The sequence below is a fragment of the Ictidomys tridecemlineatus genome, chromosome 4 (genome assembly GCF_052094955.1).
Source record: "Ictidomys tridecemlineatus isolate mIctTri1 chromosome 4, mIctTri1.hap1, whole genome shotgun sequence".
Lineage (NCBI taxonomy): Eukaryota > Metazoa > Chordata > Mammalia > Rodentia > Sciuridae > Ictidomys > Ictidomys tridecemlineatus.
In genome coordinates, this window is record NC_135480.1 from 11011024 (window position 1) to 11035096 (window position 24073).

Here is a 24073-nt window from a genome sequence, read left to right on the forward strand (position 1 = left end):
GAAGCCTTATTACTCCACTTTAAAAATAAAGGAAACCCTGACATGTGCTCCACATGGATGAGCCTTGAGGACATCGTGCTAAGTGAAATAAGCCAGTCACAAAAAGACAAATGTCCTGGGCTTCCATTTAGTAAGTGAAACTTAGTCAAATTCATGGAGACAGATTGGTGGTTGCCAGGGGCTGGGAGAGGGAAGTGGGGAGTGAGTGTTTAATGGATACAGAGTTTCAGTTTTGCAAGACAAAGATAGTTCTGGAAATGGGCGGTGGTGTTGGTTTTACAACAATCTGAATGTACTTAATGGCACTGAACCACACACTTAAAAATGGTTAAGATGGTAAATTTTACATTGTGTGTATTTTACTGTAATATCAAACATTAAACACTCACACACACACACACACACACACACACACACACACACACACACACCTATACAAGGTTGGGGCATGCAGTTTTTCTGTAATGGTCATGCAGCCTCTGTCACAGTTCCACAAGGCTCGGCTCTGCCAACATGGCATGAAAGTAGCTACAGACGATAAACACACACACACACACACACACACACACACACACACACTCAAGCATGGCTGGTTCCAATAAAACTTCATCAATAGAAACCAACGGAGAATGGATTCAGCTTGTGACTGGTAATTTGTCCACCCCAGGTGTAGGACTGAGCTCCTGTACTTGACCTTCTGGTGACTACTTCCTGGAGGTTCTCAGGTCTGTGAAGCTCCATGTGAGTGTGTAGACTTTTTTTTTTTTTTAAGAAAGAGAGAGAGAGAATTTCAATATTTATTGTTTAGTTTTCGGCGGACACAACATCTTTGTTTGTATGTGGTGCTGAGGATCGAACACCCGGGCTGCATGCATGCCAGGCGAGCGTGCTACCGCTTGAGCCACATCCCCAGCCCAGTGTGTAGACTTTTAATCAGGCAGAGTGCAAATTATTTCTATGAGATACGATAATCCCAAAGGATTTTTGACCTGGAGGACAGCACCAGTTTTGCATCTGACCCATCAATCTTAGATTCTAACATTTATTTTAAAAATCTCTTTACATATTGTATTCCTGAACGTCTCCCAGCTTCATTATCCTGTTGAATCCCCCACTCATGGGTTAAATAAAACTTTGACACATGTTCTTTCTTTAAAAAACAAAAAAGAAACCTTTAAGACATTAAAAAAAAAAAAAAAAAAAGCAAGGGGAGAGGTAATCGGGAAAGGCTTCCCGGAGGTGGCAGCATTTGAGAAGGGCCTGGAAGGTGGAGAAGATGGGCCAGCACAGAGGAGGGGTGCAGGTCAGGGGCTGGCTGGAGAGGGGGTTTGGGGTTGGAAGAGGAAGGCAGCACACAGTGTTATGGTTTTAGGTGCGCCCCAAAAGCGCACGTGTGAGACAGTGCAAAAGAGTCTAGAGATGGAATGACGGGGTTAGAAGGGGCCTAACCTACCTGGTGCATGCTCCCCCGTGGCCGGTTAACTCGGGGTGTCTGCAGGCAGGGAGGGTGTGGCTGAAGGACGTGGGTCCCTGGGAGCTTGCCTCTGCTTCTGGGTGGCCATGTTCGGAGCCGCTTCCCTCCGCCACACCCTGCCACCATGATGCTCTGCCTTACCTTCAGCCCCAAGGAATGGTGCTGGCCTTCTGTGGACTGAGACCTCTGCCACTGTTGAGCCTCCAGAGAAACTCTTCCTTCCCCAGTCGGGCACGGCTCACCCACTGCCTCAGTGCCCTGCACGGGGCAAGGTTTCTGTGCTTATTCTCCACCACGGGGGTCACCCCTGTGTCCCTGCCATCTGTTCTCTGCCTGGGAAGGGGGCAGCAATGAGGCCCAAGGAAGGGACCCGTCCTGGCTGGGCAGCCCTCATGTCCAAGGCCACTTTATTGGTCATTCTCTCATTGTGACCGTAAGTGACCTCTCAGGTATAATGCCGTCTTTCGTGTATTTACTCTCTCCAGTGAGCTATTACGTGATTTTTTAAGTGCGGGACATAAGCACAGGTCAGTGGGCCCTGTTTTAGCAATGAGCACACAGTGGGGGGAGGGAATCTGCACAGCTGGTGTGGATCGTTGTGACAGGGGCTTTCCACTTTCTCCTGCTGCTCTTGTCTGAGGAAAAGGACTATGATTGATGCCACGGGAGCGATGGGGTAAACCCAATGGCCTTTTCAGCTGCAGTCTGCCTCCGGTGACATCTGGTTTCACATGTGGCCTCCAGCATGGCAGGACACTGAGAGAGAGCCGTGTCCAGCTGATCACTTGGGGATTTCTGTCCCCTCTGCCTTCGGAATCTGATTTGCTGGCCCTGGTGGAGCCACAAGCTGAGCTCAGAAGACACGCTGGTCCTGCTGTGACAGGGGGTTGTTGATTCGCTCCTGAATTCCTGCTGATCAGGGCTAATTCCCCAAAACTCAAAGTCCTCCAGGTAGGCCCTGGCCGGAGCCGACTGAGCCCATCCGCTGCTCCAGGGATGTGACATACTCCCCCTAACTCACCAGGCACAAGGCACGGGTCAACAGGTTACTGACACACCAACCTTGAAATGCCCTGTCCAGAGCAGGGATTAGGCAGAACCACCTTCCCACAGTCTGTGGCTCTTCAGGCCAGCCTCTGGCTGCTGCCCCTTCCAGGGAGGGATGTTCCTGCCCAATGGACTGTTTGTCCTTCTCACCGTTCTACACATATTCCACTGCTCCTTCAGCGGCCTCAGCCCTCATGGCCAGGCCAAAAAAAAAAAAAACCCTGCAAATCCCTTCAAATGTTTCCATAAGAAACAAATTATAAACCAGCGACTCCACTCCCAGCTAGGTATTCCGCAAGAGAATCAAGTGCACATACCCCCAAAATATGGGCGAGAATGATCAGAGCAGGCTTTTTCATAGTGGTCCCAAACGGGAAGCACAGCAGAGGTCCATCCACAGCAGAAAAGATCCAGTCGGGATATGGTCACGTAATGGGATACTACTCAGCAATAAAACAGAACGATCGACTTCTACATGCAGCAACTTGAAGGAATCCCACAGACATAAGATGAGACAAAGGAGGCAGACCCTCAGCACCACCTAAAAACGAATAAATAAAATAAAGGTATTAAAAAATCATAACTTGTTTTGTGAATCCATTTAGTTGAAGTTCAAGAATGGGCATAGACAGCAAGACAAATCAGAATGGCGGCTACCGTGGGGTGGAGTGTGTGGCTTGGAAAGGGGCCCGGGGAAGCTCCAAGGCGTTGAAATGTTGTTTTTTGAGGTGATGGTTGCACAGGGGACTGTGTGTATGTTCGTATGTCACATGAGCCTAAAAATTCATCAAGGCCTACATGTAAGATGGGTCCTTCACTATCTGCATGCCACACTCTGATTTAAAAAAAAAATGACCAAACACATTTAAAATTTGTCCTATGAGATAGACACTTTGACTCTTTTCCAACTAGTTGGAGCATTCCAGTGTCTCTTGCTCTTTGTCAGCTGAATGCTGGACAAGACGGTTCCACCAACAACTCTTTAGAATTTTCCACTTTGGAGTATGGGATACCCTGAACCCTTGCCTCCATGACCTGCCCAGGAAGGAGCTGTCTCTCTTTGCCTTCAGTCTCCTTAGATTTTATCATCCCATAAAAGGTGCCAGGTGCAAAAACAGAGGGAAAGATGAATTCTGAGCAGGGATCCATCATATGGGAAAGCATATTAGCCCATTTTCCAAAGGTATAACCAAATACCTTAGCCAAGGAATTTTATAAAGAAAAGAGGTTTGTTTAGTTCACAGTTTTGAAGACTGAAATACAAGGTCAGGCAACACCTTGCTTCAGCTCTGGTCTTCTGGATAAATCGTTACCTGCGTAGCCCCATGCCTTTCTCTCCTCCCTGTCTCATCCCCTTCTTCTACTCTATTGGCCTTCCATTTCAAATATCCTTCCATTTCATAATATCCTTTGTTGTTGTTGTTGTTGTTGTTATTATTCCCTATCTCCCTCTTTGGAGTTTCCACACATGAGAGAAGACATTGACCCTTGACTTTCTGAATCTGTCTTATTTCATTTAGCATGATCTCTAGTTCTATCTATTTATCAGCAAATGGAATAAACTCCTTCTTCTTTAGGGCCCCAAACGTCCTTGTGTATATATTCACATTTTCTTTAATTCATTCATTTGTTAACAGACACCTCGGCTGGTTCCATAAGTTGGTTGTTGTGAATTACTCAGCTACAGAAGTTGAAATGCATGGATTGCTGCAGGGTGCTGATTTTAGTTCTGTGGGATAAATACCAAGGAGTGGGATAGCTGGGTCCTATGGTGGCTCCATTCCTCGTCTTTTGAGGAATCTCCACACTGCTTTCCAACAAGGCTGTAGCGGTATGTGGTTCTATGATACAATCTTGTGGGAACTCACCAAGGCCCTGTGAGAACCACACTCATCCCTTCCAAGGGCAGCACCCCCAATGAACTAGCTGCCTCCCGCTAGGCCCCGCCTCTAAAGGTTCCACCACCTCCCAACATGGCCACGGAGTTTCCAGAACCGGAAACTGTGGGTCCCACTTGAACCATATCCAAATCACAGCAGAAATCTGCCTGAAGGAGTCAACACTGGAGCAGGACCATCACAGTAATAGGTCTGGGAGGACACTGTTTAACTTCAAGGAGAAATTGGCAAGGGGGGGTGTTCACATTGTACTTTACATATTTCTGCTATGGTTGAAGTTTTCAAAGTAACAGGAATTCGTGAGTTTCTTCTGCATTTAAAACCCATAGCACCTATTCACAAATTTATAGAGTCCCACCACCTCCGTCGACCGTGGTGAAGTTGAGGGCAGAAATGGAAGGAGTGCCCTACTGAAATGACACAACCCGCCTCCCACGGCCGGCCAGGCTGGTCCTCAGGTCCTGTGTTTGCTGAGGTCTTGCTCTTTGGGTATGATTTTGTACAGGACCCAGGCTGGAATTGCAGTTGAATGCTCTTGGTAGCTGATGATGTTCTCTTCCTCTTTGCGGGAAGAGGAGTGTGTTTTTCAGGATAGATAAACAGGGTCAACTCAGGCTGTCACACCCAAGTACCGTCAATTGGGTGGCTTCAGCAATAGATATTTACTTTCTCAATTTTGGAGACTGGGGATCTGGGGTCAGGGTGCCAACATAGTCAGGTTCTGGTGAGGACTCTCTTCCTGACTTGCACAGGGGACTGCCTTCTCGCTGTGCCCAAATGGCCTTCCCATGCACACAGGGGAATGGGGTTCAAGCTCTCTGGTGTCTTTTCCTAAGAGGCTCCTAATTTCATCAAACCAGGACCTCACCTTCATGACCTACATGCCACCCAAAGCCTTATTTCCAAATACTTCAAGGGCTTCAACCTACAAATTTTCAGGGGATATGTGCCATCTGTAGCACATACTTCCTCCTGGGTATGTGACATGATTTTTGAATTCCTTTTTCATCTTGGACTTTTACTTCTGAACTTTATCTTATTTAATCAGCAAATATTTATTGTGCTCTAGGATTTTGGGAAATATCAGTGAAGGACAAAGATCCCTATCCTTGCAGGTTCTTTTCTTTAAAGTAGAAGGCCCTGTGGCTCCGCCCCAGGATCTCTTTCTCTTATTTAATCTACCTTTAGTCTCTGGGCGATTGCATAGTCTCACAGCATTAGATAACATCATTACGATAAGAGCCTCACCCTTCTATTTCCAGTCCAGTGCTAGAGAGACCCTTCTGTTAAGGTTTAGTGTATCCCCTGCAAAACTCCAGCGTTGAAACTTGGTAGCCAGCATGGTAGTATTAAGAGGCAGGGTCTTCAAGAGCTGTTGGTGGCCATGAGGGCTCCCCCCTCACAAATGGGATTGAAGAGGCTCCACACAGCTTTGGGCTCGTTGCCCTTTCCGCCTTCCACCATGTGAAGAGGAAGCAAGGCGCCATCTTGGAAACAGAGGACAGCCTTCAGCAGATGACTGGAACTGCGACCACCTTGACAGTGGACTCCTGGGCTTCCAGAACTGTGAGAAATAAATGTGTGTCCTTTGTCTGAGGTGTCCTGTTGTTATCAGCTTGTCTGCGACATCAGTCACACCAGTACTGACACAGGCTATGCGTGGACCGAGTAGCCAAAGTGTCCCAGATGGAGGCTGCATATGGGTTCAATAGCATGGACTTACCTCTCCCCTCTACTGCCATGGCTGAACACCTTACCCGCCAGAAGAGACCTGTCGGAGTCAGCCTGTAGCAGCTCGAGGAAGTGAATTACTAAATTTTCAGGAACTCTCTGAGCTAGGAGTGCTATGTTGGTAACTTGAAATTGGCCATCCTGGGAGCTTTTACACCACAGACAACAACAAATGCTACAAATCAGGGTCCTTTCCTACTTGCAGGAAGCAGGTTGTAAAGCATTTGCCAGCATTCACTGAATAGAGACCAGTGTCCGGTGCTGGACTGGACACTAACCCTCAAGGACTCCAGCCCCACTGTCACTGAAGTTTCTCCTCTCCCAGAATGCAGTATACATAGACTCATACAGTACATAGGTTTTTGTGTGTGTGTGCATCTGACTTCTTTCATTTAGCTTAGTGTTTTGAGATTCATTCGTGTGACTATCGTTGTGGATGGTTCCATTTTTTACAGTTGAGTAGTAAGTATTCTACATCAGATATATCAGAGTGTTTTCATCCATGCACCAGTTGATGGACATTTGTTTCAGCTTTTAGCTGTTATCCATAAAGCTGCTGTGCACACTGTGTACAGGTCTATGTAGGAAGAAATATTTTCTTTCCTCTTGGGTAGATCCCTAGGAGTTGAGGGGTCATATAATAAGAGTAGGTTTAACTTTATAAGAACCTCCAGTTTTCCAAAGTGGCCAGACCATCTTGCACTCCACCAACAGTGCATTAGAGTTCCCAACTGCTCAATCTTTGTTTAATACCTAGTATTTTCAGTCTTCTTACTTTTAGTCATTCAGTGAGTATGGTAGCATCTCACTGTGGTATTAATTGTCATTTCCCTAATGACTCATGACTTTGAGTTTTATATACACGTGCGTTTGGTGAAGAGTCCTGTTTATACTCACATGTGTTGGGGAAGTGTCTGTGGAAATATTTAGCAACTTTTTATTTAATTTTTTTGTTTTGTCATTCTACAAGAGGATTGGAAGAGTTCTCTACATATTATATGTACAAGTTCTTTGAATATTTTACAAATATTTTCTCTCAGTCTGTGCTTGACCCATTTTGTTAACAATGCCTTTAAGAGGAAAAAAAAAGGTAATTTTAAGGAAATCCAACTTATAATATTTTTTGTTTGGTGTTTATGATATTCATCTTCAAGAAATATCTTCCTCACTCAAGTTCACTGAGATGTTTTCTGTCAGGCAGGCAAGGTCCACCCACACTCCGACTCAGGAGGCTGAGGCAAGAGGATCACTTGAGCCCAGGAGTTCAAGGCCAGCCTGGGTTACATGGGAAGACCGCAGCTCAAAAAAGAGCCTTTCTTCTCCTCTGTCTTCTTATAGTTTTACCTCTTATGTTTTCTTATATTTAGGTTTATGATTATTTTAGAGTTAAAGAATTTTTAAATATGGGAAGTGTTTCTTCATTTATTTTCTGCAAGATTTTTTTTGTTTTGTACGACTGCCATTATTTTTTTTCCTTAAATTTTTAGTAGAATTATCCAGCAAAGCTGTATGGTTCTAGAGTTTTCTTTGTGGGATTTAAAAAAAAAAAAACCAAAGTATGCACTTCATTCAGATCCTTAGTTTCAACCTAGTGTCCTTTTTCTGTCCCAGAGTCTTATGCACAATGCCATCTTATGTGTAGTCACCACTTCTCCTTAGGTGTCTCTAGCCTATGACAGTCTCTCAAACTTCCCATCTTGTTGATGACCGTGACCGTTAGTGAGATACTGGCAGGTATTTTGCAGAATGTCCCTCAAGTGGGATCCATGGATGTTTTTCTCCAGATTGGGCAGGGGTTATGGGTTTGGGGAAGGAAGACGACCTATGGGTCAGAATGACAATAATTATTAGTGGTTTAAATTCCTCCCATAAACAAACACTCAGATTAAGGTTAAAAATGGGAGCCAAACGACAGGTTACTTACAGAAGACACACCCCCAAACAGAACAACCCCAAGAGATTAAAATTTCAGGGAACAGCAAACTCAAATATAAAATAAGAGGCAAAAATTAATTTCAGACCAAGTGGAAATCCTCTGTAAGTGCTTTAGGACTTCAAACACAACTCTCCAGCCCACTGAGGCCAGAACTTTTGGAGAGGAAATGGTTTTAGAGAAGCTTGCCAGAGAGGCTCAAGGTGGAATTGACTCGGGTCACCAAAGTGGCTTGGACAGGCCCTCGGCACCAACGATCAGCCTGGCATCTTATCAACTTTGGGGGAAGTCGACACTGAAGGGATCCCCCTCAGACAGCCACTTCTCTGGCTCCAGACAGGACCAGCTGACATCAAGAAGCCTAGAGACCCTCTGAAGGGCCCATATGGACCCTGTTCACCGTCTAACTTTGACAGAGTCGTTTTTGCTCTCCAGATCTCAGTTCCCTTCACCGAAAAGGGAATTTGGATTTGCTGATCTCCAAGTTGCACCTCTGCATTAAAAGAAGAAAGTTCTTCCTGCTTTTTAAAATGTCTCCTCTATTTAAAAAAATAATTATATTCAACCAGTGTTACGGATCATGTGCCAAATCGACCAAGTGTGGGAGGCAGCACCTGAGACACCAAGCCCAGCTTCCTGCTGGAGGGACACTGCCAGCCCACACCCTAAACCCAGGGAGTGAGCTCAGGGCACCATGAGCCATGACCGGGGGCTCCCTCCCTCCTTGGATGCATTCATGGAGTGAATACTGGGAGTCCCTCCTCTGCATACTCTCCCCTTTGGAGACCCCTTCTACGACCTTAAACACGGTCATGTGCAAGAGACTCCACACCCAAAGCAAAAGCATTGGGAAGCAGGACCTTTAAGGGGTCATGGGGGCTCTGCCCTCCCAAGTGGACTGACGTCCTTATCTCAGAAGTATCTGTTATAAAGCAAGCCCAACCCTCTTGCTCTCTCCGGGTGCTTGCTCACCCTGAGACGCCCTCTGCCTTGTCATGGTGCAGTAACAAAGCCCTCATCCATACCATCGCCTGACCTTGGACTTCCTAGCCTCCAGAACTGTAAGAAATGAATCTCTGTTCTTCCTAAACCACCAAGTTTCAGGTACTCTGTTAAAGCAGCACAAAACAGACCAAGAAAGAGATGAAAACACATGCTTATGGCATGAAGCTTTTTTTAAATTTCAGGAAATAAATCCTCTCTGTGAATGTGACCACTGTCGTTAATTGAAGCCGAATATTCCTATTTTTGTTTTTTTTCTTTCTGATCATAATAACGCCTAAGAAGAGATATAAAAATTCCAATATAGAAATATGATTGATTAAAAAAAAATCTGAATTGGGGATGGGGGTATAGCTCAGCGGTAGACCACTTGCTTAGCCTGCAGGAAGCCCTGAGTTCAATCGCCAGCACCAAAACAACCATCTCCTCCCCACAGAGGCTCTCTGCGGAGGCTGCCTTTGGGACCACCCTTCCTCGGCATACTCAGCTTGCCTGCATCCCTCAGGACTCACACTGGCCCTTCTCAGGCCAAGAGGAGGGTGACACTGCACTGAAATGGTGGAGCTCAGCTTCCCAGGGTCCATCTGCTTCAAGGGGGGCGGTGGCGGGGGCAGGGTACACCGCAGCAGAAGCAGGAGGGAGAGCAGGCTGAACCTGGTGGGCAGCGAAGGTCACCAGCCCTGCAGAGAAATGGACACACCCTGGCAGCTCTCTCCAAGGCTCTGGATCTGGGGATGCTCAGGGTAGAGGGTTAAGGCCAGCGTGTGGGTCCCTGGCTCCTGGTCCCCCGTCTAGCCACCCACAGGACAAACACTACCATGGCAACACGTAAGTCCCACTAAGGCAGGGAAGGGCGACTGTCTTGTGCCGGTTCTGCAGAGCAAATCACGATGAAAACCCGATCTCCCTGCTCCTCGCCCTGCCTTCAGTCCACAGACGGAACTTCTCTTCGTTTTCCTTCGGTTGAGTCTTTAGTCTTTAGGGGTTTCTTTTTTCTGAGAGTCCCTGTCTTTAGGAGAAACATAAAGCTATGTTTACAGATGAAATGCTGTGAGTCTGGGAAGGGCTTCCACACGCGGCGGTGGAGGCGTGGGTGGGACATCGATGGCAACAAATGGTCCGAGGTACAGGCTGCAGAAACCCAGTCACGGCACACGAGGGTTTTGGGGGCTGTTTCCTCTACTTTTGTCTACATTTGAAATTTTTACAGTAGACCATAAAAAGAAAGCCACTCTCTCCTTCTACTGTTGTGGGGCAGGTCGTTCAGAAAACCCACTGAGTCCCAGTTTTGTCCAAATTGAAGAGTCTTTATTTAGCCCGCAAGCCGGCCACTGCTCCCCACAGGACCCAGAACTGTCTCTGCAAGGAACTGCCCCCAGCCTGAGCATTTTAGGATATTTAAAGGCAAAAACCACATCCGGGTTGACGTAGCTGCAAGGAAGCAGGAACAGAAACTGGACTGGGCAGTTAGCAAGACAATGCAGTGGGCACATTGGTGTTTCCCACGGGACTTTCCAGGTTGGCATAGCAGCAAGCAGAAAGGAAGTGGGTCAAAATGACCCTAGTTGAGTACAAGTTAGAGAATGGTTACTAATGTCTACACAATCAATCTCTGACAAGGTACATTGCCCAAGAAAAATGGAAGCCAAAGAGAACAATTTTACACTGTATAAGAATTGCTATTTTGTGTTGCCAAATGTGTTACGCTAGGTAACTATTATCGGGTACAGAGGTGGGGCTTTCCCACGGGAGAAGCATTTCTTACATGATATGGAGTCTCAGGGTAAAATGGAGTCTGTTTGGTCATTTCCCATATAGCTTGGCCCCTAACACTACCACACACTAATCTCCTACATCTTTCCCCTCTCACAAAGGGATCACATTTTCTGACCCTATCAAATCTCATCTGTAATCCAATCACTGGGGTCACAGAAGGACAAGGGGGAGGGAAGTGCCCAAGAACTGGGCAGCATCAGCAGGGGCACCTGGCGGGTGATGCTCATCCCTCCTCAGAGGATAAAAACACAGCATTAAAAGTATTGTATACATTCAGTACTTAAGGCCCCGTAGGAGGTTGCCATGACTTGATTGTGGTTCGTGCCTCAAGGTTTCATGTGTTGGAAGCTTAGGATGTGGGGTGGTGGTATTGGGCAACGGCGAGGACCCTTTAAAAGGTGGGATCTTAGGAGGGGCGTCTTTAGGGCACTGCTCTCAGAAGGGAATTCTGGTTTCCTGGAGCAAGTTGTTTTATAAGCCTGAGCCTGACCCTTGACTCTCTCTCTGGCTTCCTGTTCTGACACAGGATCTCTGGCTCCCACAATGGGCTTCCACCATTGGCAGCCTCCATGAGGTGACACAGCCCAGTGGAAGCCCCTGCAAGGGCCTGTGCATTGCTGTTTGGACTTTCAGTATTCAGACTGTCAACTAAATAAACATCTTTTCTTTATGAAGTTATCTGCCTCATGTATTTAGTAATAATAACAGAACACAAACTAATACAGAGATTCAGGCAATCAAAATGGCGGAGGCAGACACCACAGAGGGGGTAGAACACAGGGTCAAGGGACAACTGGGCTGGCTTAGCAATTTGAGAACTTTGGGGAACTTTCTTGCAGAGATTAGAAATTGTTCACCTCCCTTGGATGGCTGTCCTGGGTTTTTGCGGTCTGCTATGTAGAGGTCGCCAGCCTGAGTTCAGGAAAAGCACACCCAGACCCTTTCTGCTCACCCTGGAAAAATGTTCAAAGACACTCAAGGGAACGGACGAAAGCACATTGGCTTTTTTTCATCTGCAAAAACTAAGTACCCCATTAGGCTTAGAAAAGACGGATGGGTTGAGAGAAGCCTAGGAGAAAGAATGAGTGATGGTAAAACTGGGGACAGTCCGGAGGTGAGATGCCATGGTGGTGGCAGAGAAGAGCAAACGTAGCAGGTCTGAACCACAGGAAAAGTCGGACAGAGCTGCCTACAGAATGATCAGCAGCCCCAGCTTGGAAAAGCATCAAGAGGAGTGAGGGTCAATGACAACCAAGGAACGGGTCAGAAACTGTGGCCAGCAATAGCCTTCGTAGAGAATTTGAACAAATGAGTGAAGAAAGACCATCATCCCAATTAAAAAAAAGGCAGGGGATATGAACAAGTCATTCAAGAATGAAAAGTAGCAAAAGGCGTATGAAAGGACACCCTGCTTTAGTCAGCTTTGTCACCAATGTGACCAAAAGACCTGACAAGAACTATTTTAGAGGAGGAATTACTTTGACTCACAGTTTGAGAGGTTCAGCCCATGGTCGTCAGCTGGCTCCATGGCTCTGGGCCTCAGGGGAAGCTGAGAGGGTGGTGGAGATGGCACCAGGGAGTGGAGGGAGCTCTGCCCACCAGGGACAGGATGTAAACACCAGAGGTTCCCCCCACCGACCTGCTTTTCACACACACTACTTGCCCACAGTTACCACCCAGTAATCCATATCAGAGGATTAATGCTGATTAGGTTACCTCTCATAACCTGATCATTCATCTCTAAATGTCCTCACAATGTCTCACCCATGAGCTTTTGAGGAACACCTCACACCTAAAATAAATACCTAAATGTTTATTTTGCCCTGCTGAGGATCAAACCTAGGGCCCTGTGCATTCTAGGCAAGCACTCTACCTCTAAGCTAAGCCCTCTCTGTTTTGAGACAGGGTCTTCCGAAATTCCCTGGGCTGGGTTAGAACTTTTTTTTTTTTTTAATATTTATTCTTTAGTTATAGGTGGACCAATATCTTTATTTTACATTTACGTGGTGCTGAGGATCGAACCCAGTGCCTCATGCATGCTAGGTAAGCACTCTACCTCTGAGCCACAACCCCAGCCCCTGGCCTAGAACTTTCTATCCTCCTGCTTCCTGCCTCAGCCTCCTGAGTAGCTGGATTTGTGCGGCACCTGGCCCGGCATTCTTGGAAGCTTTGATGCTTGCCCACTTTCTCCTTCTCTGGCCCTGATGGCCATGACCTTACCATCTCTGGGTTTCTCCTTGCATCTGGATGCTTTTCTCAGGCTCCCTGGCTGGCTCCTCCTCCCCTGCTCAGCACCTTACTGCAGATGTGCCTTGGGGCTTGGTCCAGGATTTCCTCTCACCATTTCCACTGAGGTGGTTTACCGGCTTTGACCCATGAGGGTCCCTGCTCCCCCACATGCCTATGTCTCTATCCCCAGGTCTCTCCAGCTGCTGACAGGACTGCTCCGCCTCGGTGCCGCCCTGGCTCTCAGATTCAGAATACCCAAACCCAAGCGGCCACATGCCCTTCACCTGCCCCTGCACCACCTTCCCCTTCCTCAGCCAGCAGCACCACTTGCCCCCAACCAAGTCATTGTTGCTTTGTCCGTCTTGCAGATCAATCCACGTCAGATCTGACCATGCATTGGATTCACCCCACCCGTTACCACCCTGCGGCCAGCGATCCTTTGTGACAAATCCACTCGTGCCTCTTTCTACCTAAAACTGTTCCGAATATCTCACTTCCCTTGGAATATTAAGTCCAAATCCCTGGCCAGGGCTGAAGTGATTGGGGCCCTGCCCAGTCCCGTCCTTATCTCTCCTTATCTTCCTGCAGAATGTCCTGTTCCCAAGTCAGCAGCCTGAAGAGGCCTTCTGCAGACCTCTTTCCCTTTGTCCACCCGAATGGTCCCACGTGCCCCCCTTGCCGCCTCCCTGCTCTCCTGAGGAGGGCTTCATGCACAAACCTGCAGGAACCCAGTGCCAGAGCCCGTGTCTGGGTGACCTAGAAAAGCCCATTTCTCCAGAAGCCCCTTGAAAGGACAGAGGGGAGAGAGAGAGGAAATGAATCTGCTGCTGCAGAAAGCCTAGGCCGTTTTTCCAGACACGTGGAAAAATTAAGGCCCGCTGTCCACCAGGACTCCTGGCTTCTTTCCCTCCAGGACATGATCTCTGAGGACTGGCCCAGGGCTTTGGGAAGCGGTTCCAGAGAAAGGTATGAAACCCACCCTCCAGCCCTGTTTGCTCTGTAATGCAAAAGCCACTTCCTGCGGGAAGCTGTGGTTCACGCCTGCAGTCCCAAGTTCTTGGGAGGCTGAGGGCAGGGGAGTTGTGTGAGCCCAGAAGTTTGAGGCTAGCCTGACAACACAGTGAGACCTCTTTTAAAAAATAAAAGACCCACTGATTTTGCAATCATAGCCAATGAAATGACAGCACCTTATCAGTCTCTGGCTAAAGAGCCATTGGTGGGTCCAGGGAACCCTAGTGGAACTCCAAAACTCACACTGGAAATGCACTGACCCAGGTCTGCCACAGCAGACCTGACCCCTGACCCCCTACGAAACCAAAGCCTGTCCTCTCTAAACCCATGAAGTCCAGCAAAACCTGTCATCTGAATAAGTCACAGCTCCTCTGAGCCCTGTGCCTTCAGAACTACATTCTTGAGACTTTACCAGAATTGTACAAATAGGCGGCAGCTTGTCCCAACCCCAGGAACCCCTCCCTTGCTAAGACTTGTTTAAGCAGGTCAGGTCCTGTCTCACTGACTAGTGGGACAAGAAAGAATACAGATACCTTTCAGGAGCCCAAGTGACCCAGACTCCCTGCCCTTGGCTCGGTGGGCACAGTCACCCTGAGAGGCTCCAGAGCTTGCTAGGACTTAGTTGCTAGGTCTTTTTTGAAGTTGCTCTTGTCAAGTTGTTCCTCTGCTCAGGGAGCCCAGAACCAGACAGCCCTAGACTTTCAGAATCCACTTATGGAGCTCACAAGAGTTGCTGAAGAGCATGGAATCTTCCTGGACTAGTGGTGATGAGTAAGTGCCATGACCCCACTTCCTGGCAGCAGCTTCTGTTTTAATCACCTGTTCTTCACTGTGACCACTGAGGTCTCAGTCCTTAGAAAGCTGACTCCACAGTCTGGGCCCTCAGTGAGGCGGAACAGCATGGTGGGAGGGCAGGGAGGAGGACAGCAGCTCAGGACAGGACAATCAGGAAGCAGTGAGTTCTGTTCACCAGGGACAAAACAGAAACACCAAATTCATGTCCCTAGTGACCTACTTCCTCCAACACTACCTGCTATAGCTACCACCCAGTGAATCCACATTAGTGGATGAATCCACTGATTAGGTTACAAAACTCATACTCAAATCATTTCATCCCTGATCATTCTTGCATTGTCTCACACATGAGCTTTTGGGAAATGTCTCATATCTAAACCATAACCACCACGGGATCAACTTGGCCCATACCCAGGGTTTTCACTCACTCTCGCCTGCCACCTTGGGACCTAAGTGGAAGAATCCAAGAGATAATAGCCCCACAAACAATGTTCCTAAAGGGTAACATTGCTTGTTAACCTTAAAAGGCAATTCCCACTACTTTTTTAGGGGACAGTGATACCCAAGAAATGACAATTATGAACCCTGAGTTACACCCAGCTCAATTCCCAAACTTCACCAGAACTGCCTGAGTAAGTAATGACTGTGTCTTTCATGTTTTCATTTTTGAGTGTCTATGAGCCAAGGATGGTGTTAGGTAGTGGAAGTAGAGGTTGATGTCCTGAAATATGCTTAAACATATGTCCCCAAGGCTTCCCTGCTGATAAAAGTTAATGGAAGGACATCAGGGCCAACTTTCAGTTTCCCAGAATCTTCCTTCCATAAGGCCCTAAAGAACAGAGAGCTGGGCTGGGGATGTGGCTCAAGCGGTAGCGCGCTCGCCTGGCATGCGTGCGGCCCGTTCGATCCTCAGCACCACATACAAACAAAGATGTTGTGTCCGCCGAAAACTAAAAAATAAATATTAAAATTCTCTCTCTCTCTCTAAAAAAAAAAAAAAAAAAGGAACAGAGAGCTGACTTTTGGCCACCCAAGGACCAGAGCCACTGAACCTGACTTTCAATTCCTAAATAAGAAATCTCCAGAAATTTTTAAACTAAACATGAAATAAGAAGATGAAGCAATCAGCCCAGGGTCACACAGATGAGTGATAAAGCTGGCTTTAGATTCTGGCCACGCTCATGCCTCAAAGCCCTTGAGCAAATACATTCAACCCTGGCACTTACAAGCCTCATACAAAAATAGGGGTTTCTCCCAGGGGCTGGGGAGGACCGGGAACAGCTGCTTATTGGGTACAGGGCTACCCTTTGGGGTGAACAAAATGTTTTAGAGCTCGACAGAGGTGATGGTTACAGCACATTGTGCGTGTACTGAATGCCATGAGTTGTACCATTTAAAATGTTTAGTTTTATGTTGCATGAATTTTTTTTTATCTCAATTTAAAGAAGTAAAATAAAAGGATGTCTTCCTTAACAGGCTGGGCACTGTGGCTTCTCCTCACCCTTCTTTGCTAAGTCACTGAAGCTGTTGCTAAAACAGTCAGGAGTTAGCTTTCTAGGACAGACAACTTTTTTTTTAACTGATTTTTCTCAGTAATCTATCTCTAGAAGTCTCTAACATGTCAGTGAAAAGTATTGGGGCTCCGTAGCGTCCAGTGGGACCCAATTTTTATCACCCATCTTTTCGTTATTGTAGGAAATTTAAAGAAGGGAGAGGGGAACCCCACAAGACTCCTCTGAAAGTCTTTTTTGCAAAGTAGGATATTCACATAGGCTTGTGTGGCTGAGTTCCCCGGATTCTGTTCCGAACGAGTCATAAAAGCAGATTCCATTGTTATTACAGAAGAGAAAGACTACAGGTCAAGAGGTTTGGTTCATGGAATAATTCCAGGACACAGCCATGGGGGAGACCCCTCAGATGAGGGTTATTTAAAACACTGTGCACCGAGAGGGCTGGTTGGCTGGCACTTGTTGCCTAAGGAGAAGGGACAAGGATTTGGCCTTTGGGAGTGGAGAAGCCTTAAATGGCCTAGTGGAGAGGCTCTCCTCTGGATGCCAACACACTCTGCGGGCCAAAGTTCTCCCCAGGAAGTTCCTCTGGTTACTTCCTTTGGGAGAGGAAGACTACAGGTCAAGAGGCAGCTCATGGATTTTGGCTCATGGAATAATAAAGGTATATACATATATATATGATTTGATTTCCTCTTTCTTCCTCGTCTTCCACACATGTGCTTATGCATCACACACAGGCATATACATTTTAAGTCAGCATTACAGAACTGCGTTCGTTCCTCCACACATTTGTAGCTGCTTTGTTAACCTGGGTGCTCCCTGTGAAGTGCTCCATCTGTGAAAAACTTCCTTGACTTTCCCACAAAGATTTAGACACAGCTTTATCTGCAATCACAGTTTGCTCTTCATATATTCATGATATGTCCTCAAAGGGTACAAACTTTGTTACCTTTCGTCTTATTAAGACACAATTTTGTCTTTTTTTAAAAGATATTTTTTTCTAGTTGTCAATGGACCTTTATTTTATATATTTACAGGTGGTGCTGAGAATCCAACTCAGTGCCTCCTACATGCTAGGCAAGTGCTCTACCCCTGAGCCACAGCCTCAACCCATACAATTATGTCTTGTTATTTCTCTCTCTCTCTTTTCTAGAACAGAGAAAAATATCTGGAAGATGCCAGATAAGAACTAAATATATCCAGTACGATATATTACTATGACTTACATTTCATTTTATTTAGATATATATATTTATAAATGTATTAAACAATTTTTTGATCAATTTTAATTTTTTGTGTGGAAAGCATCATTATTTAGCTAGAGATACATAGACATAAAATGTAGGTATAAAAGAAGATTTATATATATATATATATATATTCTCTTGCAATGTGACTCCACAGCTCTTCCCATAGAGTCTGTTCCTCCACCCCTTGAACCTGGCCGTGGCCATATGATCTGCTTCAGCCAAAGGTTCATTAGCAAACATGATGAAGCTGAGCTGGAAATCGTCTATGCATTTGGGGGCAACCCGTTTTACTGCTGAGAGCTCTTCTGTCATCACTTGAAAGTGGGCTGTCCACTGGATGGTAGGAGGCATGTGGTAGTCACCCCAGCTGACATCAACACAGCCCTACAGACAGGTGAGAACCCCCTGGTCCAACCAGCCTACAGACATGTGACTCAGGCCACCCTACACCATCCAGCCCCAGCCAAGCAAGCCGGAACTGGAACTGCTTAGCTGTCCCATCAAATCTTGAGCAAATAAATATGCTTGTTGTCGTGAGTTATTAGTTTTAGAAAAGCCAACATGTATACACACAGAATATCTCTGGAATGATCTTTTTGACTGGCTACTGGTATTGTCCAAGGGGTAGGACCTTCTGAATCAGAGGCAGGAATTGGAGGGGAATTTTCACTATTTTCCCTTTTGTGCATTTTGAATTGTGAACCACACAAATGAACCTGCTTTAAAAAATAAACACAACTGCAAACCGTTGATGCTCTAAAGCATGACTTGTGGAGAAGGTAGTTTTACTTCATAAATTATTCTTTTTGTTATTACTTCAAGATGTAACTGAACTGCAAAATCAACATACAGGGCTGTTTGTTCTGGTTTCCTTTCTTGGATGGTCCTAGGACCTTTGTCCTCTAACACAATGAGAGCCTCAGTGCACTGTGGGATGTTTGAGACAACAGTCCAGTCTCTTGTCCCCCTGCAGAGGCTTGCCCTAAGTGCTCAGAACAGTTAATAAATCGATAGCACCAGAAAGCAGTGTCTCATTCACATCTCACCAGGTTTCCTGACTGGAAGTCCAGTTCTTGCCGCCAGAGCATGTGCTGCAAGAAGAATGGGAAGAAGAGAACGGCAGCTGAGCTCCCCATGGCTGCAGGTGATTCAGCTGGAAGTGGCGGAGGAGAAAGGAGGCCTTACCCTCACTCAGTTCAGGAAAGGTTGGACGACAATCTGGCCACGGGGAACGTGGGGATGGAGGGGCCTCGGGAGTGCTGCCAGGCTTCTCTCTCCTCGGTTTCTCTTGCGGTCACTTCCTTCTCTCTCCCTGAAGACCAGTTTCTCCAGATGGCAGGGCCTGGCGTTTGCGGCCTGGCTGTGTCAGAGTGCAATGCCACCTCGGGGTCAAACCCCCGAGGAAGAACACACAGGCACCCCCTCCCTGGGTCTGGTCCCCGCCTGGATGGAACCAACTGCGGCCTGGAGATGGACCTCACCTGAGAACAATCCACAGATGAGCAGGGAAGGAGACATCTGGGGGACAGTGCTCCTTCTGGAAGAAAAGAGGGGGCTGGGAGAAAACCAGACTCTGAGGGCAGAAAAATAGGGGTTTCCTACAGGCGAGACACACTTGGGTCTGTGTCCTGGGGTTGCCAGCGCTGCAGTGTGACCTTGGGCAGGTTCCTTAATCTTTCCGAGCCTCTGTTTGGTCATCCGTCATACCCGTGCCGTAGGGCGGCTTTAGGTGTTGATAATCTGCTTAGCACATGCAGCAGGGGCTTCTGCACCGACGGATTTTCACTGTTTTGCTTTGGTCCAGCACCGGGAGGAGGTCTCCTGAGAAACTTTTGCAGCACAAAAATTACTTGTACGTAGGGCTGGGGATGTCACTCAGTGGTAGAGCCCTGGCCTAGCATGTGCAAGACCCTGGGTCTGGTTCCCAGTGCTGCAAAACAACATCAGCAAAAATAACTTGGACATAAAGTTTCTTCTATGGTGTGGACAAGGGTTCCTCCCCCAAAGGCCTACATTCATGTTAAAGGATTGGTCCCCAGTCTGTGGCACTATTAGGAAGTAGTGAGAAATTGAGAAACAGCTTTAGAAGGTGAGCCTAGTAGGAGGCCTCAGACATGCACAGCCTCCCCAGCTATCACCATCCGGGCCCCAAATAGGGCGTGTAATAAATGATAAACCTACAATGACTCATCACTATAACCCCAAGTCCTCCCTATGTTAGGGTTCCTGCTTAATTCTGGAGGTTTTGACAAATGTCGCACATTCTGGAGGTTTTGACAAATGTACCAGGACATGTATCCATCCTACAGAAGAGTTTCACTGCCCCCCAAATCCTCTGTGCTTCACCTATTGATCTGTCCCTCCCTACTAGCCCCTAGCAACTATCTCTCTTTTTGGTACAGGGATTGAGCCTGAGGTGCTTAACAACTGAGCCCTTTTATCTTTTTTTTTTTTTTTAATTTTGAGACAGTCTTGTTAAATTGCTTAAGGGCCTCGCTAAATTGCTGAGGCTGACCTTGAATTTGTAATCCTCCTGCCTCAGCCTCCAGAGCCACTGGGATTACAGGCAGGCACCACTGCGCCCGAAATCACCTATCTTTTTACTATCTTCTTAGTTTTGCCTTTTCTAGAATGTCATATAATTGGAATCATACTGGCTTTTATCACTTAACAATATGGATTTGCATTTTCTCCGTGTCTTTTTTCGTGGTTTGATAGCTCATTTCATTTTAGTGCTGAATAACAGCCCATAGATACACCACAGTGTGTCCATCCCAACACACCTGCTCACAGACATCTTAATGGCGTTCAGTTCTTAGAGATTATGAATAAACCTGCTGAAAACATGCATTGCAGTTTTGTTTTTTTTTTTTTTTTTTTTTTTGCATGGGCATAAATTTACAACTAAAAACAGGAGCACAATTACTGGGTCATCTTTATCCTATTTAGCTTTATAAGAAACCTGCCTTTCAAAGTGGCTATGCTATTTGCATTCTTACCACCAATGAGTGAGAACTCCCGTGACTCTGAATTCTCGTCACCATTTGATTTTGTGGGCATTTGGGATTTTTGCCCTTCTAACAGGTGTATTGTGGTGGTGTCTTATTTATAATTTGCAGCTTTTCAATGGCGTGTGACTTTGAGCACCTTTCCATCCACTTACTCGATATCTATTTGTCTTTGGTGGTGAGGTGTCTGTTCAGGTCTTCTGCACATTTTTTTTTTTCTGTCCAGTTTTCAACTTGGTTGTTTGGTGTCTTCTTGTGTTTTAAGAGTTCTCTGGATATTTTAGATAAACCCTTTATCTAATGCCTCTTTTGCAAATACCTTTCTCAAGGCTACAGATTATCCTTCTCTTGACAGTATCTTTAGGGAGTGGAATTTTTAGTTTTAATGAAGTCAATCTTATCAACTCTTTCATAGATCATGTTTGGTGTTGTACCTAAAAGGTCATTGCCAAACCCAAGGTCACTCTGACTTTGTCTTTTGTTAGTTTTGTGTTTTATGTTTGTCTGTGATTTATCTTGAATTGATTTTTATAAGAGTTTTAAGGCCTGTGTCTGATTTTTTCATGTGGATGTCCATTTGTTCTAGCACCACTTGTTGAAAAAGCTGATATTTCTCTGTGTATGTAGCATTTGCTCTTTTTTTTTTTTTCATTTGAGTAACAGGGATTGAACTCAGGGGCACTTGACCACTGAGCCACATCTCCAGTCCCATTCTGTTTTTTTTTTTATTTTTTTGAGAGAGAATTTTAATATTTATTTTTTTTTTAGTTTTTGGTGGACACAACATCTTTGTTTGTATGTGGTGCTGAGGATCGAACCCGGGCCGCACGCATGCCAGGCGAGCGCGCTACTGCTTGAGCCACATCCCCAGCCCATCCAGTCCCATTCTGTACTTTATTTAGAGACAGGGTCTCACTGAGTTGTTTAGTGCCTCGATGTTCCTGAGGCTGGCTTTGAATATGCGATCCTCCTGCCTCAGCCTCCTGAGCTGTTGGGATGTCTAGTGTGTGCCACGCACTTGCTTCTCTGTCAAAGATTAGCTGACTGTATTTGGGTGGGTCTGTTTCTGGCCTCTGTCTTCTATTCTAGTCTACCTGTCTATTCTTTCACCACAGTCCTGATTACTATAACTTCATAATAAACCTTGAAGTCAGGTTGCTCTTACTTTTTAGTAGTAGAAAAACAAGAGATGTTCCTTTTGAAAGTCAGAAAACACAGATAAGCTAAAACATAAGAGATATGCCCACCTGGAAACAACCACCTTTACTACTGCTGTGCATGTTTTTCAAGATCTGTGTGATGTGAAACATATAAATTTAACAGGAATGGCCCCTGGTCTCAGGGAGCTCCGGCTTGGGAGGAAATGCACTCAGAAGACGGTGAGTTAAGTGCTACGGAGGCCTGAGCGCTCAAGACAGGCACAGGTTGTGGTTTGATGGGAGAAGCAGGAAGATGGCACGGAATGGAGCCTGGTGAAGGGGGGTAGTAAAACGTTCTCTCTGGAATGAGGGCAGGTTATTGCAGGCACAGGCATCAGAAAGACCTCCCCAGCGCTGAGGATCTGAAAGAAGTTCAGAAGGTCTGGAACCCAAATCAGCCAAGGGGAGGCGGGGGAGAGTTCCAGGGAGGAAGAGTGAGTGTTGGTGCTGGAAGGCAAGCAAGCACAGCTCACCAAGAGCCTGGCAAGCTATTTTAAGGAGTTAGAGGTTAGCTCAGGGCTGGTGAGAAGCCAGGGGATGGGCTACAGGAGGAGTGGGAATTGGAGGGAGGTGAGACTAAAGGCGGGGGAAAGACATTCATTCATTCAGCACATGTTGAGGATCTGCTATATGCAAGCACTGTTCTAAGTCTTACAAGTACAGCTGTGTACTAGAGAGAGAGAAAATTCTTGTTTCCTTAGTGCTAATATTTTATGTTGTAACTTTTTTTCTTTTTGCTGTTGTAGGGATGGAACCCAGGGCCTCACACCAGCTAGGCTGGTGCTCAACCACTGCTATCCCCCAGCCCTGTGCTTATATTTCAGTGGGAGATAAACCAGTCACTTCCTTAAGCTCCAAGGGCTGAGAAGGAAGAAAATGAGGGTAACAGAAACTAACCGAGGGAAGGAAGAGATGGGGTGCTGTGGAGAGGCAGGTTATGGGGGACAGGAGAAGGCGGGAAGCCAGGATGCAGTTGCTCTCCCCTAGACGCAGACGGAGTTTCGCCAGTGCAGAGTGGGGCCGGGAAGCAGCAGACTCAGTACGTACAAAGCTGCCCTTAAATGGAAGCACACACAGAAGGTTAATGCGCTCCTTCCGCTAGGTGACGTAAGCCTGAGTTTAAAAAAGGAGTGAAGTGCCAAGGACCTGGCTTCCTTCTCAAATCTGGCAGGGCCTTTCTTGGACAAAGGGATCAGAGAACAAGGTCAACGTGGAGACTGATGCGCGGCTTTGCTCTGTACCTGAGTTACTTCCTGAAAGTTCTGTGTCACTGAAGGACAGATTAGGAGCCCACAGCAGGGTCGCACACTCCGTGTTTGTGTGCATGTTCTCGCCTCACAATCTTGCATTCAATCTGCAAACTGCAGGAAGGAAATAAGTCCCCTGAGACCGAGATACTTATTTAACCTAATAACCATATGGCAAAAAGGAGCCAGGCTAACCAGGATCTGGAGGGATTGCAACCCAAGAAAACAGAATAACGAGGGAGGTGAACTTGGGGTGAACAAAGCACAGAGAGATGGTGTGCACTGGGCCTGGAGTGACTGGGAGGGACAAGTAGATCTAAGACTTGGGAGGGAAACAGTGGTCAGATGGCTCAAGGTGGTGAAGGTACTTTTAAGCACATTGAAACACCCCAGGAGGGGCTTAAGCAGGGAAGAGACGTCATCTGACATATATATGTGTGTGTGTGTGTGTGTGTGTGTGTGTGTGTGTGTGTGTGTGTGTATGTGTGTGTGTGTGTGTATTTTGGGGAGGTGTTACTGGAGATTGAACTCAGGGGCACTTGACCACTGAGCCACATCCCCAGCCCTGTTTTGTATTTTATGTAGAGACAGGATCTCACTGAGTTGCTTAGCACCTCGCTGTTGCTAAGGCTGGCTTTGAATTTGCAATTCTCCTGCCTCAGCCTCCTGAGCCGCTGGGATGACAGGCATGTGCCACCATACCAGGCCCTGACATATTTTTAATAGAGTACTTTGGTTTATTTGTAAAGAATGGACTTAAAGGGGCAAGAGTGGGTACGTGGAGGCCAGCTAAGGCGACTTGTGCAGTAATTCAGTCAAAAGACAGAAGTCACTTCATGAACATGCAAAATTAATGGAGGTGGAAAGATGGGGATAAGTTCAGAGTATATTTTGGAGGTAGAATCAAGAAGACCTACTATTGACTTGAATGCACAGGGGCAAGGTAGTGGTGGTGGTGAAGG

At 46.6% G+C, this 24073-nt stretch overlaps 1 long non-coding RNA gene across 1 annotated transcript; it reads right to left on the reverse strand.

The window, feature by feature from the left end:
- Positions 1-785: 785 nt before the first annotated feature.
- LOC120889548 (uncharacterized) lies at positions 786-13895 on the reverse strand. Its single transcript, XR_013437471.1, has 2 exons — positions 12350-13895; positions 786-3062 (listed from the first exon to the last, which is right to left on the reverse strand). It is a non-coding gene; the product is annotated as an uncharacterized LOC120889548 (long non-coding RNA).
- Between the last annotated feature and the right edge of the window lie 10178 nt (positions 13896-24073).